Raw genomic sequence first — 13,738 nt, forward strand, 5'->3', positions numbered from 1 at the left:
GGGTTTATTGATGAATGGCACTTAAAGAAAACTGGAGCAGTAGCTACCTTCAGCGAGCAGGCACGGAGCCCCTGCAAACAGCATCACAGCTGCTAAGGGCAAATTTCTGTTTCAGGTTTACACTGACCCAACAGGCTAGTGTGTGAGCTGAGGGTCCAGTCCTGCACAGTGCAGAAGACATTCCCTGAAGTTGAGACCAGTATGGGCCACTTTGCTGGGAAGAGCTCTGAATGTGCTGGCAGGGAGTCAAGGTTACAGTATCACAGTATCACAGTATTATCAGGGTTGGAAGAGACCTCACAGATCATCAAGTCCAACCCTTTACCACAGAGCTCAAGGCCAGACCATGGCACCAAGTGCCATGTCCAATCCTGCCTTGAACAGCTCCAGGGACGGCGACTCCACCACCTCCCCGGGCAGCCCATTCCAGTGTCCAATGACTCTCTCAGTGAAGAACTTTCTCCTCACCTCCAGCCTAAATCTCCCCTGGCATAGCTTGAGGCTTTGTCCTCTCATTCTGTTGCTGGCCACCTGAGAGAAGAGAGCAACCTCCTCCTGGCCACAACCACCCCTCAGGTAGTTGTATACAGCAATAAGGTCACCCCTGAGCCTCCTCTTCTCCAGGCTAAAGAGTTGAGTGAAGTCTTGAGCAATCACATCTGGTGGAGGGTGTCCCTGCCTATGATGGGAGGGGGTTGGAACTAGGTAATTCTTTAAGGTCCCTTCCAACCTAAACTGTCCTATGAATCTGTGAGTTGCATAGCAAAGCAGGCACTGTCCTAGGGTCTGGATGCTGCCTCTGCCTGCCTACAGCCACAGGAATAAAAATTGCCACAAACAGCAAGTCGCCAGGGTGACAATCTGAGGTTTAAATACTGGAGTGGGATTTTTGTTCTGCCATTTTCAGGTGTGCCCGTGCTGCTTCACACCAGACACAGATATATAAAGTACAAGATACATTTCTTCCTCCTCAGGTCGGCAGGGGCTGAGGAATGGTTGCAGCCTCAGTGCGAATGCAACTCTGGCAGCTACACAACAACATCTCTTCGCAGTGTGTGAGCCTGGGCTGAGGGGGGCTCATTTCAGGGAGAGGGAAGGAAAGGTACAGCCTCCTTATCCCCTCTGGCAGCTATTGATTTGCCTGGATGCACACTTTTCATCTCTCCAAACCTGACCCACACAGCTGCTGCATACCACACAGCTTGTCTTCGTTAGCATGAAACGTGAGAAAAGGGAGCCTGTGAAGCAGTGTTGGGAGCAGATTCCCATCCATGCTGAATATTGAAAAAGCAGAGAGAAGTTTTTTAAAGCAGGAAAACCTGGACACTTTTTATTCACAAAGGGTTCTTCAAGAGGCTGCTGCTCCCTGCATCCCTCCAGAGTGATGCAGCATTTAGCCTCAGCCTCTTGACCCTTTGGCCAACTGAAACCATTGTTTTTTTCTCCTGTCTTGGCTGGGATAATGCCAGTTCCCAAGTGAGAGGCATCTGCAAAGCAGTGAAAAAATTGAAAATTATGTCAGTTGTTTATTAATGGGAGACACTTTACTGAATGCTGCCAAAATCTAAGAGCTTCTGTTTCTTTGTGTGCTTTGGTTCCTTCTTGTGTAAGTGTCAGGAATGTGTCCACGTTTTCTTCTAGCAATTAACTGCAAAATGCCAAAGACACAGGATGGTGAGCTTTCAAGCTCTTATCAACAGACAGAGAGAAAAAAAATGAGCACTTGGAGAGACTTGTCAAATGAGCTGCCTTGTGAACCAGTGTTGTAATGATGGGGTGTTTGAGAAGGGCTCACTTGAAACACAAAACCTGGTCAAAGCCTTGATACTGTATGAGATTCACCCTGGTGATATTATTGAAGGGAAAACAGAAAAACTTGCATGGCATGAATCACAGAAACATAAAATCGACCAGGTTGGAAGAGACCTCCAAGATCATCCAGGCCCACCTAGCACCCAGCCCTATCCAGTCAACTAGACCATGGCACTAAGTGCCTCATCCAGTCTTTTCTTGAACACCTCCAGGGACGGTGCCTCCACCACCTCCCTGGGCAGCCCATTCCAATGCCAATCACTCTCTCTGTGAAGAACTTCCTCCTAACATCCAGCCTAGACCTCCCCCAGCACAACTTGAGACTGTGTCCCCATGAACTTCTGGGTCACATTTCGGTGTGCCAAACCTGAGGGGAGGCCGTTTATGAAATCACCTCTTGGCATGGAAACAGTAAGCTGTGCTAAACCAGCTGCACCCTCCTGGAGCAATCTCTTTATTAGTTAATAAAATCTATTGTTAGCATTATCATTCCTGTTTTATCCTGTATGACACAGGTATAGAAATGCACATCTGGAAGTAAAAAAAACAAAAACAAAACCAACCAACCACCAAACAAACAAAACAACAAAAAAAACAAAAAAAAAAAAAAAAAAAAAAAACAAAAAACCAAACAACCCAACCAACCAATATAACAACAAGACAGGAAAAAGAGGAATTAGATCTGTTAGGCACTGGATCTTGGCCATGGAGCTACCAGATGACCCTCCTGTGGTGGCAGGATTGGGCACATTAAGTCATTATGGGACCGATTAGTTTGGAAGACTCACAAATTCTGCATGCATCTTTGCAAAAGGTGCCTGCAACTCTGGTACTTGGTAACCTCAGGACTAAGAGCTGCCAGATAGGATTCCTCTGCCTTCATCTTAGTCTCTGAGAAGTCAGATACCCAATACAAGCTACTCGTCTAGGCTTCGTCTGTCACTTGTAGTCAAGTGATGACTTGACTACATAGATGAGGTGTGACGGGACACAATGCTCATTTCTGTGTCTAGTTGGAAGAGCTGCCCTTGGGAGACACCACTTCTCTCCAGCAACTCTTAATGGTGCTTAGCTGAATGGCAATAGATTAAATAATCCCCTTCTGGATGGTTGCTGATCAACCTTATGCTCTACCTCATTGCACTTCTCCCTAGGGTCACAGCTGGGAAAGCACAAAGAGAGCTGCCACGGTAGTCAGCGGGGTGCTGAGACTCAAATTATCCTTCACTTTTGGATGAATTTCATAGGGATAGACACTGGCAGCTCAGATCAGCAAGAGGTTGCTAAGAACAAGACAGAAACTCAGATTGTCCCACAGCTTTACAGCAACCTGTGGTGAAGACACTTGTTAGTAGTATTGCAAATGTTTATCGGTGGTTTGGAGGATAAAAATTGCATTGCTCGTCCAGGGTGGGAGACCAGAGCTCTGTACACAGTTGTCACAGCAACCTGTGAGGTAGTTGAGTAAAGAAACACTTGACTTACATGGGAGTCTGTTCATTCCTGGAGCTGGAACCAGCTACGCCCGGAATGAAGTGTGCCTCAAGCCTCTGTCTTCAGCTCAGGGTGCCCAAGTGCTTACAAACGACTCTTCTGCGTTCCCTGTAGGTGGAGACAAACATCAGCTCGGTCCATTCGCTTTCTTCTCAGCTCTTCCCCATCGTTTGCCACTCACGTGGTGCCAGGTTAATTCCCTGTGCTGTGTTTTCGAACACACCATCACTCAGAAGTGAGCCTCTCGCCTGGTCATTTCTCAGGCAAGAGGGAATACTTTGTGCATAGAGGGCTTTGTTGCTTCTCTGTTTCCAAAGCCGAGCTTTGAATTTCTTCCCTGCTCTGCACGTAGGAAAAGGCAGCAGCGGCAAACACAGGCTGTGCTGCAGAGTTCTTTGCTGGTCTGATATAAACAGCCCATTCTGTGTATTGACCTAATGTAAACAGCCAGTAGCCTGTATAAACAACCAGCAGTTGAACTCAGGCTAAACGAAGCCCTAAAGTCTGTTTGAAGCAGCATGAAACCAAACATCAATACCTGCATTTCCTACTTGTAGACTGCTGCTTCTTTGCTTGCCAGGAAGGGTCTCTTTTTCACAAATGGTATCATGCAGTGTGCTAGTTTGAAGCAAGCTGGAATGTTTTGGTAGAAGAACTAGATAACAGGCAGTGAAATGAAAAACAATTGTGTCTACTTCTCTCACAGTCACGCTGAGAACTCTGGGAAGAAGAAGAAAACATTCTCCATTTTGTCTCTCACTCTTGCTTTTGCCTTAGACCTGGTCACATCTCATTAACCCTGCTCCTACTAACCCTGCTCCCTAACCTCTTGGCTGCACCTCTATTCTTCCTGAGAACTGGGGTAAGGTTGAGAGGGCCGGGGGGAGGTGTTGGGGTGGTTTGAGAGCCCCTCCTGGGGACTCAGGTTTCTGGGAGGGGAGTTGTGCTTTTGTATTGTTTATCCTTTGTATATAACTGTATATAACTGTATATATTGTAAATAGCTGCTTGTAAATTCTGCTAGCTGTAAATAAATTGCTTCATCTATATTCCCAGAGGCCGTCTGAGTTAGCTGGGGCAAATACAAAAGTGTGGGAGGGGCGGGGTAACCCCCAAACCATCACATGCAGTTTGCCATTTCCCCCAAAATCCACGTTGCTGCAAGTTAAAAAGCTTCCTTGAGATACAACTCTCTTTGAATATCCCAACCATTCCTAAAGAAATACATGACATAATATTCAGTTGATGGAAGAAAAGCAATCTTTGCTGTTGGTTTGACTGCGTAGCTATTTCATTGCTTTGTTCAAAGGCAAATACTGAACTGAGCTGGAAATAAACGGAAAGTACAAAAGAGAAGGGAGGGGAGGGAAAGGGCAAACAGATAGAAAAGAGGGATAAGTGGGAGACAGGATCACAGGCTCACAGGATGTCAGGGGTTGGAAGGAACCCAAAGAGATCACCAAGTCCAACCCCTCTGCCAGAGCAGGACCATACAATCTAGCTCAGGTCACACAGGAACACATCCAGACAGGCCTTGAAAGTCTCCAGGGAAGGTGACTCCACAACCTCTCTGGGCAGCCTGTGCCAGAGCTCTGGGACCCTTACAGAAAAGAAGTTCCCCCTTGTGTTGAGGTGGAACCTCCTGTGCTGTAGTTTACGTCCACTGCCCCTTGTCCTAACACAGAGTGCAACTGAGCAGAGCCTGTCTCCTTCCTCTTGATCCCCAGCCCTCAGATGTTTATAAACCTTTTAGGCTCTCAACCAGCTCCCTGAGTAACCCATTCCAGGCTCTCACCACTCTCATGCTGAAGAACTTCCTCCTCACATCCAGTCTGAGTCTCCCCACCTCCAGCTTTGCTCCATTTCCCCTAGTTCTGTCACTCCCTGGTAACCTCCCCATCTTTTTTGTAGGCCCCCTTCAGATCCTGGAAGGCCACAAGAAGTTCACCTGGGAGCCTCCTCCAGACTGAACAGTCCCAACTCTTTCAGTCTGTCCTCATAGCAGAGGTGCTCCAGCCCTCTGATCATCCTCCTGGCCCTTCTCTGGACATGCTCCAGCATCTCCAGATCCCTTTTGTAATAGAGGTTCCAGAACTGGATGCAGTAGCATCCAGGATCCAGGATTTGCAGCAGAATGTCATTTTAAAAGGAGAGGCTAATCAGTGTGAAATTAGGAATAACTGAATTGAAAGCTTGAGTAGAAAGTAAAGCTTTTGCCATTAAAGTTGTTTCAGTATGATGGATATTTCTGATTTGCATAGGCAGCTCTGTGAGCATACATCTGGGTAATACCAAACTACTGTCCAGAAAATATGTCAGATGCTTTAGATTAGGGATTATATTTTTAGTCTTGTCTTAGTTCCCTTGTTATACATATCATTTCAAGGCAGTTGATTTGCCAGTTGCAATAAACCATGTATAAATATTCTCCATGTCTAACAATATCACTAAAGGGAAGCTGAGCACTGAAAATCACCCTGCCCCAGTGTGACCTTTTTCCTCTGGAGAGCCTGTAAATCCTGCTCTCACAGCAGCAGACCTGACTCTGCAGTGGGCTTTGCAGGACAGTTATGCTTCCAGCAATTCAGATGCTTCAGATCTAGTCACATATGTATTGGTTCAGAGGTTCCAATGACAGATCCAAATCTCGAAACTCTATACCGAACATGATGCTTATCATATGGCAAAGGAGGAGAGATTCTTGTTTATTATGAATAGTAGCCCATGTAAACACAAGCCAAAGCAGGCAGAGATGCTACTCCCCAGCCAGCATTGCTGTAGATTACATTTGCCTGATGCTTTTTACATTACCATTATTCATGGTCCTTCACTTTGCTTGTCTGAATGATGGACAGAAACGGACAATGCACAAGGGTTTGGAGTGTGGATTTTAAAACATGTGGGAAGAATAGAAATGATATATCTGTGGATACTCCCTCAGAGGTCTCAGCTCTAGCACTATGAAAGAGGGACTCAGAGCAGTCTGTATTTTCTGGCAAGGAGGCTGAGGCAGGGAGAGATTAGAGCACCTGGTTTACACTCTTGGAGACTCGGCAGATTTTCACTTGGCAGACACTTGGGCCATTAATGTAAGTCTGGCCCATGTTGTTTGCCTGGCCAGGTCTTCTGTCTGCCATGAAAGAAAGTAAAGATATGTGTGCAGATGCCATTATACACACACATACATATGATTCAGCCATGGGTCATGGGTTTCCTTATATATAAAATACTGAGTTTCAAGCCTAAGCATGACCCCTATTATTAGACTCTTTGTCCTCTGAGGAGGCCACAGTCTACTCTGGAAGATTTTTCTTCAAAGAACATCATCTGAATGTGCACATATTGTCTCTCCATAGGTATATATATTTATGCCTCTCTCTTTCCATATATATATATATATAAATGATCTTTAGTACTCTGTTGTCAGCTTTTTAGCTGCTGTGCACCACCAGCACAGGCAATGGAAACAAATTCATAATATCTCATAAGGATCAGAGCGTTACATATGTAGCTACAAATTCATCTTACTGGATTTTGGTTTTATAGGCTACTTATCAGCTAATGATGATGTATCTGAACAGATATAATGCTTTGAGATAATAAGGTCAAGCTACCATGCCAAGGAGTACAGCATAAATCTAGATAAGTAGAAAAACTAGGATGGGATTAGTGATGTTTTACAGCTCAGGGAAGACAGGAAAATATACACCAGTAAATTACAAGAAAGTCGTACAAAGTTCCAAGTTCAAAACCTGGTATTCATGCTCAATTGCCTGGCTCCTTTCAGCCTTTTTACTTATACATGCAGTTTTTGTCTGTGTCTTCATTAGTCCAATTTGGGAATAATCTTAAAAGGTTGATGTGTTCCAGAATGTTTATGATATCAATACAGGGTGTTTAAAAATATTAAATGTTCTGCTACCCATGGGAGCAGGTTGGTCTGATGGGTAAACATTTCAAGCAGAGCAGACAGATTAGATTTTGCTAAGCTTGCAAGATGCATCCAAAAATGGGGTGTTTTTAGGAGACAGGCTTGGTGAAGACCACAGAATCACAGAATCACTCAGGGTTGGAAAGGATCACAAGGATCATCCAGCTCCAACCCCCTACCACGGGCAGGGACACTCTACCCTAGATCAGGCTGCCCACAGCCTCATCCAGCCTGGCCTTAAACACCTCCAGGGATGGGGCTTCAACCACCTCCCTGAGCAACCCATTCCAGGCTCTCACCACTCTCATGCTGAACAACTTCCTCCTCCTGTCCAGTCTGAATCTCCCCACCTCCAGCTTTGCTCCATTCCCCCTAGTCCTGTTACTACCTGAAGATTCTGTGCTTTAAAACTCCTTTTATTTAGAACCTGTGATTTGATTAGGCTGTTGGATACCAATCATTCCAGGAGTTCATGAGCTGTGTAATTTTCCATAAAGCAGCAATTTCGTGCAATATGTATTAGTAAAGGAAATACTGTAACTGGGAGGGAAAGGGTGGATTTTGTTTGTTTGTTTTCCATAAAGTAAATAAAATGTCAAAATTTCAAAGTGCCTTTTTTTTTTTTTCTTTTAATGTATAATTTGGTCAATAATCATTAAATAACAATTAATAATTGACTATGTAAAACTGCTGAGCACAAGAGAGATTCTTTAGGTGGTTATAGAGCGAGGAAGAAAAAGTACTAAAAGCTAAACAGAGAGTGAATTACATCCAGGACTCTCCCAGGAAGAGTGAGATGATGCTGTATAAAAATGCTTTCTGTCTTCTCTCCTGACTTTTCAGGCAGCAGGTCTCTAACAGCTGCAGCTCTTTTCTTTCTCTGTTACCTATGTGACAGATCCAGAAGGAAATCAGCCTGGTTGTTGCAAGACATGGGTTTGCTTTGCCCAAGCTGCAATAAGTGTGTCTGAGAGGGGACCTAATAAATGTCTACAAATGTCTGAGGGCTGGGGGTCGACAGGGGAGACAGGCCCTTCTCACTTGCTCCCTGGGATAGGACCAGGAGCAATGGATGGAAGCTGCAGCACAGGAGGTTCCAGCTCAACACAAGGGGGAACTTCTTTTCTGTAAGGGTCCCAGAGCTCTGGCACAGGCTGCCCAGAGAGGTTGTGGAGTCACCTTCCCTGGAGACTTTCAAGGCCTGTCTGGATGTGTTCCTGTGTGACCTGAGCTAGACTGTATGGTCCTGCTCTAGCAGAGAGGTTGGACTCAGTTATCTCTTTGGGTTCCTTCCAACCCCTGACATCCCGTGAGAGTACATTCCCTGTATTATGTCCTACTAAGGGCAGCTCTGCACCTGCTGCCCCACTCTGTGGAGTACATTCCATGGCCTATGCCTGTATCAGAGCCTGGCAGCACTGGAAACAGACCACCTGACACTTTTTCAGAGTACTTAGCTGTGTATCTGGACATTTTTAAGATAGTGAATTATACCCATGACTGACTGAGAGAAAATTCACCAGCTTTCTTCTCCAGATAACTTATGGAAAGGGGTTTGAACTGAAGAGGCTCAGATGACCAGAATGCCTGGCAGGAGTAAAGATAATTTTCCCCTTTCTCTCAAACAGCTCATTATTCCTATGCTGATTTGAAACATTTGCAGATTCTTGAGACCAGACTGAACCTGACATTCTCAACCTTGGCAACCGTATTACGCCTGGCGTGCATGTATGCACGTGTGTGCCTTGGTGGAAAGGCAAGGAAGGTCTGAAAATAACCCAGTAAAGTAAGATTCCTCTTCCACTCCTTCTAGGTATAAGGTGCCAGCAACATCCCAGTCCTTCTGTCTGGGGTCAGCCTCATGTCCACATGCAGTAGGACTCAGTCCACAAGAAGTGTGAAAAACTTGTCTTTCCTTAGAGATAATTTGTGCCATGTCACTCAGGAGGTACTGCCTGCCTTTACCACTACTGGATGACAGATCCAAGCTGAAGCCCATCTGGCTACTACAAGCAGTATTCCTGCATTTCCTTCCCAAACAAAGCAGGTATCTTCTCTAGCAGCATCCTCCTACTTTTCCAAAACCACGTAGAAGCAGCAAAAAAAAATTCAACTGAAACTCCAAATGTTAATAGAGAGCAAGAAAAAAAGGGGGAAAAAACCCCTTATTTCCAACATAATAATTTAAAGCCTTGCAAAAATGAAGGCAGCTCTGAACTAATGACTTGTTTCTGGGTATCATGAAGGCATGCTGTAATGGAGGGGTAATTAATTAATGTGAGATGATATTTTCCCAAAATTAATATAATTAATTTTGATATTCAAAACTCTCACCACCCCTGATCATTATTTTTAATAATAATAGGTTCTTCCCACGGTCATGGAAACATTTTACAGAGCAATAACTAGGTCTAGAAATAACTTGCAAAAAGATATAAACATTAACTGAACTGAAGAGAAGGTTCCTGCAGTCAGACACTGCTTGTCCACTAGATGGACTCAAGGAGATCCTTTCTGCTCATGGCAGAAGGCAACGATGAATTATTAGAGGCTTTAAGTATTTACTCACAAAAATGATGTCCCGACTCGTGGGGCTAGCTACAGCTTCAGACAGTACCCAAATGCTTTCAGGGAATCTGTTACTGTCTTGTCACTGCTGAGCCTTCTCATTCTTCCCAAGCTGCTGAGGAAAGGAGGCAGGCAATCTGTGACCTTGTCCCTGCGTCTCTGTGTATCCAGGGCTTCTCATCTTGGCAGGAGACTTTCAGGTGCGGGCAGGATGTCTTGTGATGTGCAGTCTCAGCTTGATGTCACGCTGGCTATGCAGGCTGATCGCATGGAGGCATTTAGAGCCTGCTCCTGGTAAACTTGTGGCAGGCGGTTTCCAGGCAATTCAGGATGCACTGAGGCAGTAAGCAATGGCAGCAGGCAAGCAGCAAGCATGACTACAACAGCAGAGCGCACCGCGTTACCTGCTCAACTCTTTTTATCAACATGGCCTGTGACTAATGGGCTTTTGGGCACAGAATATCCAATCAGAATGGCAGTTTGCCAAGCCTGACCATATTAGGTAAAGCCAGAGGCTTGCTTTACCCAAATTTGGGAAAAGCATAGGCCTTGCACAAGGCAGGCACAAGCTAAGTGTGTGTACCTTGTTTACCACAGGAGCAAAATAAGTTTGGGCAGGCCAGAGTCCTTAGACTCAGTGGCTCCAGGTTCTTTGTCCTCTTTCCCGTGGTTGCTTCTCCCCAAAACAGAAGGAGGGAGAGCAGAAAAACATGCCTGGGCAAGCCAGGACATATAATGAGCCTATTTTAAGCCATCAGGCCTACCCCAACACATGCCTACTGCCAGGTCTTTGTATAAAAATCCAAAAATCCTTGAGGAGGAGAAGATATATTCTCAGCAAAATAAAACGTCATCAGCTCTTTAAGCCTTAGTGGGAACTGCAAATGTCAAGCTTATACCTATTAAGCATCATTTAAATTGAAATATGGACCTTCTTCAGTCTTCAAAGTAATGCACTTCAGGTGATAATGATGGATTAATGTTGAGAGAAAATTACCTAGCAGCCTGTTAGTTACTTTTTTTCAACTGAATGGGAGCACACCAAATTTTTCATCATCTGCCAATTGAAGACAGCTGAGAAATGACGACTTTGCTTGCTAGAGAGTTCCTACATAAATATTCACTGATGAGCACATTAAAATATGGGAAAGCAGAGGAACAGTTTGTTCAGATTCCGCTGTGTTTAGACTTGTGTTCAAACCGCTCTATGTTTCTAACCAGCGAGGGCTCACGAGTTCAAAGAGCTGCCCTTTTCACAGTCAGGTTTCTTACAACATCACACGAGTGCATTTTACAAGGCAGCTCTGTTACTCACAGGATTAATTCAGTGCCCTTTAAACCGTGGGACTGGTATTCAAATGTGTTTTATATTAAAGTGATTTAACGTCATTCCAACATCCAACAACCTGGATGTATGTTTTTAATGGATGAATCTGAAATCAGCTGTTCGGCGTTGTTAAGCCTCTTACTACAAGCTGTTTGGATTGCTGGCTGCTCAACACCACAAAGGGACAGATTAATCTCTGAACTCTGTGGCTGACTCCTATTTAGAGCTCTCAAGCGTCTGCTGTTCATCTGGGCAGCCCTCCGACAAATAGGACAATTTACAGAAATCAATAGCAAGCAATCCCAGCTCGCAGTGATTTGGAGATAGCTCTCCCCTAGGCAGATGCAGAGGTGATAGCTGTACTCTTTGCTTTGTAAAATCCACCCTTGGAAGGCACCTGGACTACTGAGTCTCCACAGAGGGAGGAGGGGTTTGCCTGAAATGAGGCATGTGCCACGCAGCCTGAGTTGATACTGTGAAGAGCTCATTCACTCGGTAGTGTAGCAAAGAGCCCCTAACTGCAGTCATACACTCCAGCAGCTGCAGCCAGAGCAAAGATACAATGGAAACCCCTTCATAATGTCGCTAGTCATAAGTAATAAAGTAGGAACAAAAGGGAGTTTCTTTCAGAAAGGAACAGTTAGTTTTCCACTTCAGAGAGCAGAGAGAGACAACTTTTGTTACCTGGAGCACTGAAATGTGAAGGAAACCAGGCTCCATGGATCACTCAGGCATTAAGCCTGTGAACCCAAGACCTTTTACAAAGAACAAAGCAAAAAGCAGAAGAAAATAAATGTAATTTGATAACTGTTCAGAGGAGAAAAGCTTTGCCTCTGCTCATCAATGAAACCTAACAGTAATACCAGATGCATGAAATGCAAATCCACTACACACAGCAATATAAAGCAGCAACTCCTTACTAGTATACTTGGGTGAAAATATGAGGGGGACCCTTTTAGATCACTGGTAAGCAAGTTTACCAGTCTGTTGAGAAATACTTCTTCTGGAAATACTTCTTCCCAGAGAGCATTCTCAAACATTGGAATAGTCTGCCCAGGGCAGTGGTGGAGTCACCATCCGTGGAGGTGTTTGAGCAGTGTGTGGATCTGGTGCTTAGGGACACAGTTTAGTATTGACCCTTCAGTGCTGGGTCAAAGGTTGGACTGGATGAGCCTTGAGGCCTCTTCCAGCCAAATGCTTTCCGTGATTCTGTGAAATAGTTTGGATTTAAGATGGCTGTTGTTTCAGACAGTCATATCACTTACTGCTGTTGGCTGCTGAGATGAATTCCTATTTGCAGCTCCTGCAGCTTGGCATTTCTATCTGTTGAGTGTGGAGATTTTGCCAGAAGGATCTTCCAGCACTGTGTACATCACTTCTCAAAGGGTCCTGCTGGCTTTCTTGGTGCTCTGAGTGCCTCACTGAGGGTTTTTGAAAGCTCTGAAATAAAAGTTGGAAACATAAAGCATGAGACTAAAAAATAAACAAAGCAGCTACAGAGAACTACTAAATTTACAAGGCAAACATCAGTCTTTCTTTTTTGAGTACCTATTACTAGCTCAGATGACATTAAAGGTGGTGGAGTAGTGAGGAAAGTTTTCCTGGATGTGAGAGTAAGCAGCTTTCAGTGGGTTAAGCCAATGACTGACCAAATCTGGTCTTTCACTTGCCTGCTGGTGCTTCATGGATTTGCTCCCTGCAGGCAGGCACCAGGCTGATGCAGAGCCAAGCAAAAAGTCAGGTTTTCTGGTGAAGCCTGCAGGGAAACTCAGATGCACTGAAATGATGGGGACATGCTAAACAATACAATGCAAAGGTTCCTTCTGTAGACCTAGTTTGGTCTTTTAATGATCTAATTAATAATGAATGTCAATCAAGTTTCTACTGAATAATACAGAGCGAATAAATAATAAACACAAGCTGTAAGGAAGCAATGAATATGACTTCTTATCAGACATGGGGGAAGTTTGGTACTCTATTGCCCTTTTTTCTCCACAAATGTGGTTTGTGGGGGTGTGGATGGTTTTGTTTGCTTGTTTTTCTGTAGAACAAGCAACTTCTGATCAAGCTAAAGGAAAAGTACTCAAGCCAAAGACAAGGTCCCCAGGACTTCTTTTTTATGAGTGCCCTTTTAAACAGAGTATCAGATTCTAATATCCCACTGATTGTAGAAGAGCAAGGATGAGTAGACAGGACTATGAAACTTCCTTGGGATAGTGAAAACCTTATCCCACAGCCCTGCACTTCTGCTCAGGACATCCTAAACATTAGTCCTTTAAGATATCTTTTACTCGTGCTGCCATTTCTGCTACATCCAGTCACAGCAAGGAGATGTTACGTGACAAGACATGATGCTGCTGTTCTTTATCATGTAGACAACCTGTCATGAAGGGAGCAGAGGCCCCTTGCCCTATTGCAAAATTTTCATTTATACACAAAATTGTGGCTCAGAGGCCTTCTGTCGGAAAAGTCAAACCAATATTTTCTATCTGCTTGCACTGACGTAGCTGCTGTGCCAGCAGACGTCCAGGCCTTGGGAGAATCTCTCCCTCAGAGAAACAAAAGACATAAACATGGCTATGCTTTGGAAAGAAGGTTCGAATATT

The 13,738-nt window shown here is 44.6% G+C and overlaps 2 long non-coding RNA genes across 4 annotated transcripts in view; both read right to left on the reverse strand.

Moving 5' to 3' along the window:
• Window positions 1-1,300: 1,300 nt before the first annotated feature.
• On the reverse strand, window positions 1,301-3,915 carry LOC135186577 (uncharacterized). 2 transcript variants are annotated; one of them, XR_010307033.1, is made up of 3 exons: window positions 3,845-3,915; window positions 3,298-3,414; window positions 1,301-1,487 (listed from the first exon to the last, which is right to left on the reverse strand). It is a non-coding gene; the product is annotated as an uncharacterized LOC135186577 (long non-coding RNA). The 2 variants fall into 2 exon arrangements; XR_010307034.1 differs by lacking the exon at window positions 1,301-1,487 and adding an exon at window positions 1,501-1,648.
• A 511-nt stretch (window positions 3,916-4,426) lies between these two features.
• The window catches only part of LOC135186579 (uncharacterized), a 54,181-nt gene continuing 44,869 nt past the window's right edge, over window positions 4,427-13,738 (reverse strand). For both annotated transcript variants that reach the window (XR_010307036.1, XR_010307035.1), the window contains 2 exons: window positions 12,398-12,572; window positions 4,427-4,464 (listed from right to left, as the gene is read on the reverse strand). This is a non-coding gene — a long non-coding RNA (uncharacterized LOC135186579). The remainder of the gene's footprint in view (window positions 4,465-12,397; window positions 12,573-13,738) is intronic.

This window comes from Pogoniulus pusillus, chromosome 25, assembly GCF_015220805.1.
Source record: "Pogoniulus pusillus isolate bPogPus1 chromosome 25, bPogPus1.pri, whole genome shotgun sequence".
Taxonomy (NCBI): Eukaryota; Metazoa; Chordata; class Aves; order Piciformes; family Lybiidae; genus Pogoniulus; species Pogoniulus pusillus.